The sequence below is a fragment of the Galeopterus variegatus genome, unplaced genomic scaffold, assembly GCF_000696425.1.
Source record: "Galeopterus variegatus unplaced genomic scaffold, G_variegatus-3.0.2 Scaffold203, whole genome shotgun sequence".
In the NCBI taxonomy this organism is placed as follows: Eukaryota; Metazoa; Chordata; class Mammalia; order Dermoptera; family Cynocephalidae; genus Galeopterus; species Galeopterus variegatus.
The window spans coordinates 245,548-251,855 of NW_007726314.1; the positions used below are offsets into that span (position 1 = coordinate 245,548).

Below are 6,308 nucleotides of genomic sequence, written 5' to 3' on the forward strand. Positions count from 1 at the left end.
CACCGAGAGCAGCGCACGCGGACTGGGCGGCCTGAAATGCGCTGTTGCTAAGGTGTCAGGATTCGCTGAGGCGGCTTCCGGCAGGGGCGGGAAATGGGGCGGTGCCAGAGAGAGGGCGGAGCTTTGCCCTCCATTGGGGAGGGTGGCCAAGAGGTCGGACGGGTGGTTTGGGAGACAGACGGTCTGTGGGCCAGTGGTTGGACTGCGGGATGCCTGGAAGATAGGTGGATCAACCAACTGTTCTGGTTTGCCGGGACTAAGGGATTTCCCAGGATGCGGGAATTTCAGTGCTAACACTGAAGGCAGTCTATGGGGAACTGAGAAATTAGTTATTCTGGCAGATGAATGGACTGAGGACTGGAAGTGAATAGACAGAGAGATGGACAAGAGTGGTTGTAGATGATGGACAAAGGAATGGTTATATAGACATATGGACTGATGACTGCATGTAGATGGGTGGACAAATGACTAGACATAGAGGAGTGGCTGTAGAGTCCTCTGTGAACTGATGGATGACCCAGTGCCCAACCCAGGTCACAAGCTCCACACCACAGGATTGTCTGAGGCTCATTTGTCCTGGGGCCTGTATTGGCCAGACAGGCTCTCACCTGAGTGAATGTCAGGGTAGCTGAGAAAGGCAAAAGAGGGGGTGAATGGACAGACCAAGCTCCACACCACAGGATTGTCTGAGGCTCATTTGTCCTGGGGCCTGTATTGGCCAGACAAGCTCTCACCTGAGTGAATGTCAGGGTAGCTGAGAAAGGCAAAAGAGGGGGTGAATGGACAGAGCCTCCCTACCTGATCTCTGCTCTTTCTATAAAGGAGACCCATATTATAGCCCCTGTGTACTGGGCATTTGCAGAAGGGTGGAGTCACCCATACACTGTTTAAGAAGTATTTATTTAGCACTTCTGTGCTGGAAATACAGCAGTAAGCAAAAACAGCAAAAAACAAAACAAACAAACAAAAAAACACAATAACCCTGCTCCTATGGAGGTGGGCAGGAGAAACTTCTTGTGACCAGCTGATCTGATCTCTTTTGGGAGCACCTTTCCTGGGCTTCCAGGGCTCCATGTCCTCCTGATTTCCTTCGATCTCATCAGTTGCTCATCTTTGCCTCTTCTCACTGTCTACACTCACTCCCTAATCTAATCTCATCCAGGCTCAGGCTCATGGCTTCAAATGCCACCTACATGTCAATCACTCCCAAAGGTGTTTGTCCAGTCCAGACTATTCTTGAATGCCAGATTCGATGTCCAGCTGCCAAGTAGACTTCCAGTCAATGGCATCTCAGAAGCCACCCTAGTTCTGGCTCCCCCAAACCCACTCCATCCCACCTCCCCCAGATGAGGTTATGGCAGCTTGGTCCTTATTGCTCAGGCCAAGTGCCTCAGAGTACCGTTGACTATTTTCTATCACTGTTACATCCAATGCGCCAGGAAGTTCTGCTGCCTCCATCAGCATCATTTACCCAGAATGAGATTACTTCTTGCCATGTATATGGCTTCCACCAAGCCCAAAGCACCACCACCTCTCCCCAAGGCAATGTCACAGCTGCCTCCTAGTCTCCTGATGCTGCCTTTGCCACCTTCAGTCTGCTCACCATACATCAGTCTGTGAATACATGTCAGATCCCCTCATGCCCTGCTGATAATCCTACAGTTGCCCCTACCCAAGGAAAAGCCAAAGCCAGCAGGAACCCCAGGGTTCCTCATTACCTCTCTGACTGCATCTCCTCTGTTGGTCTCCAGCCCCATTGCTCAACCTCCCAAAGTTCCTCACATATCACACCATGTGCAGTCTCCACCTCCTTATATGGCATCACCTGGTTCCCCACACTAGAATGAGAAATCTCTGTGAGGTGAGAATCTGTTTTTGTTCATGTGTATCCTGAGCACCTCAAACCCAAGTAAGCTCCAGAAATATAGTTGACTGACTATAAAAAGAAAGCCATGTGGTGTTAAGTGGGTAGTACTGTGGAGAAAAATAAAATGGGGTGGCGAAAGGCTGGGCAGGATGAGAATGCCCTAGGTCAAGGCTAGCCTCGGTCAGACCCAAAAGGCCTCCCACAACCAGCAGGATTACTGGGAAGCTTGGCCCAGTTCATGCTCCTGTTCCCTGCCTATAGCTTCAGGACCTTCAGTGGCTGCTGAATAAAGGCCCAACAAGCCTCAGTCACTCAGGTCCTTAGGGATAAGCCACCACTCCACCTTCTTCGCCCCACCTAATCTCCCATTCCAGTGCTCCTACGTATGGGGTGGGAGGCAAGACAAGGCAGGGACGCCCTGGGACAAGTTCTAGCACTAATTCACTCTTCTATTTCTTCCACAAGTGCTTACAAGGGCTGACCCGAACTAGATACTGGGGCTGGACAAGAATGGACACTACAAGAATGTAACAAATTATGGGATTTCTGTCCAGTGGGGGGGGGGGGGGGGGCGAAGAGCGGGTACGCGAGCTGCTGGTGGTGTTGTCGCTGCCAGGGCGGTCCACACCTGGGCTGACCGCACTCCTCGGCGGGTTTGTTGTCTTTCAGTTCGGGGAGGGGGGGGGGGGGGGGGGGGAGGGGCAAAGAGTGAATACAACAGACAGTAAAAGAACAAATAACATAATTATGGGCAGTGTGACCACAATGAAGGAAAGGAAACAAGCTGATGTGCAGAGCACGGTGTTTATGTCCAAGGCAGCAGAAAAGGTGTCTCTAAGAAGGGGACGTCTAAGCTAGGATCAACCCAAAGGCATTGGCTGAGCAGGGAAAGATCTAGGGGAAGCCATTCCTGTCAAAGGACAGCAAGTGCCAAGACCCTAAGGAAAGAACAACTTTGGTATGAAGAAGGCACTTGGATCTAATAGAATAGCTGAGAACTCAAGGGAAAGATGCACAGAGCTTATTTTTTTTTTTTTTAAAGATGACCGGTAAGGGATCTTAACCCTTGACTTGGTGTTGTCAGCACCACGCCCAGCCAGTGAGCGAACCGGCCATCCCTATATGGGATCCGAACCCGGGGCCTTGGTGTTATCAGCACCGCACTCTCCTGAGTGAGCCACCGGGCCGGCCCGAGATGCACAGAGCTTAAAGTGTAAGGGAAGAGACCAAAGATTTGGAGGGCAAGTCCAGGAATCCTGATGTGCAAACAACAGGATTTTTCTCCAGAAAGAGAAAAAGGGACAGCCAAAATAGGGGCACCAAGTAGCCGAATTACAGAAGAAAACTTTCATTACATGAAGAAAAAGCTGTGTCCACAGATGTGAGGGGCTGACCACATTCCCAGCTAGGATGAAAATCACGGCAATTTCTTTTCTCCAAGGAGAAAGACACCATGATACAAGGCTGCAAATTAAATAAAAACAAGTTACATACTAAGCAGGAAGGGCCAGATGGCCTCTAACTCTCCCCCATAATGCAGGCACACCTATGCCCAGCCAAGGGACAATTGTCATGCCTGGAGAGGAATGGTAACCACTAATGGAATGGGAGAAAAATAGTAGAATTTCCAAATTACCAAAAGGAAAAATTAAATGAATGAGAGCTTAATCAAAAGAAAGAGCCACCGGGCCGGCCCTACAAAAACAATATTTTCATATAGGTCAATTGAATTATAAGATAAAACCATAAGGTAAAAAATAATAAACATAAAGTAATTATGGAAAGAGCAAAACTAATCATCTTTATCACAGTAAATAAGGACACCCTGAACCCCCTTTAAAGAGCTAGAGACTAAGAAAGACAAAACCCAGCCACATGCTGTTTGTAAGATACTTGAGGCCACAAGAAAAGGAAAAGCTGAAATAAAGGAATAGGCAGAGAGAGATCAGGACAGCGCAAACTAGAAGAAAATAGGAATAGTTATGTGACATCAGAAAAGGCAGGATTTAAGAGTGATAGGTATTGAGCAAAATAAAAAGGCTCATTATCTAACAAAGAAAGGAACACTTCATGAAAACTATATAAAATTTAAAATAACCATAAGTCCGTGTACACCAGATACTAAAACCACTTTTTAAAAAATCAGGACTAGACAGGGATGCACCAACACTATTATTATACATTGCCTTAGAACTCTAGCAAAGGTAGTAAGAAAATGAAATGTTATAAATATTGGAAAGAAAGACATTAAACTATCTTTTAGTTAATGCCATGATTGTAAATCGAGAAAAATCCAAAGGACTTTCTTAAAAACTATTACAATAATAAGATAAAATGTTAAATAGATTTTTTTTTGTCCTTTTTGACACCGGCCGCACCGCGCTCAACCAGTGAGCGCACCGATCATCCCTATATAGGATCTGAACCCGCTGCGGGAGCGCTGCCGCTGTACTCCCGGCGCAGCACTCTCCCGAGTGCGCCACGGGCTCAGCCCAAGAAAAGTAGATTTAAAAATAAAAACATTTGCTACAAATAAGCTCCTAAAAATAGAAATAGAAAAATACTTAATTAACAACAAAAGTGATAAGATATTTAGGAATAAATTCATTAAGAAAAGTATAGAATTGTACCAGGTGGGAAATCTATAAAATCTTACTAAAGAAAGAACATGAAACCTACACAATATTATTAAATGATAAGATATGAACAAATGAAATGATGTACTAAATTCATGGTGTGTTGTGTGGTCCAGATCTCAACTCTCAGTTGTGTCTCTTTCTGGTAAAGAGCCTCCAGAGAAGACAGCCATCTCACCCAAGGTTAACCACTCCTCACCCTAGAGGTAACCTCATGCCCTCCCATTTATTACCTCTCCTGCAGAGGTAATTACTATTCTGACTTCTGTTGTCATAGATAAATATTACCCATTTAAAAACTTCATATAGGCCGGCCCGGTGGCTCACTCGGTAGAGTGAGGTGCTGATAACACCAAGGCCCCGGGTTCGGATCCCATATAGGGATGGCCGGTTCGCTCACTGGCTGGGCGTGGTGCTGACAACACCAAGTCAAGGGTTAAGATCCCCTTACCGGTCATCTTTTTAAAAGAAAAAAAAAAAAATTGTTTAAAAATTTTTAATTGAGAGGCCATCAGGCTGAGACAGATCCAACACTTTAGGTTCCTACATAAGAAAACTGAAGCCCAATGTGAAGAATAAAACAAAAATAGAGACTTTACCAACCAGAAATGCCAGCTAACCTCTAACCCGGGACTTTCCACTCTGACCAATCAAGTATATTTTCTTTTTCTTGCTTCTGTGAACATCTTACAGAAATCTCTCTCTGCTACCACCATCCCATGCCTCAGCAGAGTGCTAGACCACCTGCAGTCTGGTGCTGCCCAATTCATGAATCTCTGGCTGCTCAAATAAACTCTTCAATTTTTTTATGAGCCTAAGTTTATCTTTTAACAAAATTAATTGCAATTTTCAAGATATACTGAACTCAGGGCTGTGGTAAATAGAGATGACTCTTCATATCATATAAATGGAATCATGCAACATATATTCTTTCGTGTCTGACATTTTAAATTCAAAGTTATGTCTGTGAGATTCATCCATGTTATTGTATATAGTGGTAGTTTGCTCCTTTTTTATTTCTGTATAATATTCCATTATATGACTTACCATAAGTTATTGATTCATTTATCTGTTGAAGGCATCTAGGTTGATTCCAGATTTTGGTTACCATGAACATAGCTACCGTGGATGTTCCTTTACATGTCCTTTTGTGGACACAACCACTTGTTTCTGTTACATATAGAAACAGCCCTTTGGACCCTCCCATCACCATCCTCAACATGTTGGCTTCTGTCCTCATGCTTATGGCCCCAGCATTGCAAGATATCTGCATTTTCTTCAGATATTATCACATCACTATTCAAATTCTTCAAATATTCTTCAGATATCACATCACTATTGGCACCAGCTACACCTTTCCCCTTCATCAGGTAAGCAAATATCTTCCCAGAACCCCCAACAGACTTCCATTTATTTCTCATTGACCAAACTTGGGTCAGCTATGGCTGTCCCTAGGTGCAAAGAGGCTGAGAAGTCAGGAAATGAGGTCAAGATTGGTCCATTACTTAGTACTGGACACTTGCCAACCTGGATAAAATTGGGGTTTCTTAGTGTTTTAGTCCGTTTGTGTTGCTATAACAGAAATACCCGAGACTGGGTAATTTATAAGGAAAAGCGGTTTATTTGGCTTACGATTCTGGGAGAGCTGCATCTGGCTCGGGCCTCAGGCTGCTTCTACTCATGGTAGAAAGTGGCAGGCAGCCGGTGGGTACAAGCAGATCACATGGCGAGAGGAAGCAAGAGTGAGAGAGGAGGTGCCAGGGTCTTTTTAAGCAACGAGCTCTCACGGGAACTAATAGAGCGAG

The 6,308-nt window shown here is 45.2% G+C and overlaps 1 protein-coding gene across 1 annotated transcript in view; it reads right to left on the reverse strand.

The window, feature by feature from the left end:
- IP6K2 (inositol hexakisphosphate kinase 2) overlaps positions 1–6,308 on the reverse strand; it is a 172,466-nt gene that overhangs the window by 27,947 nt on the left and 138,211 nt on the right. The gene's annotated exons all lie outside the window — the stretch shown is intronic.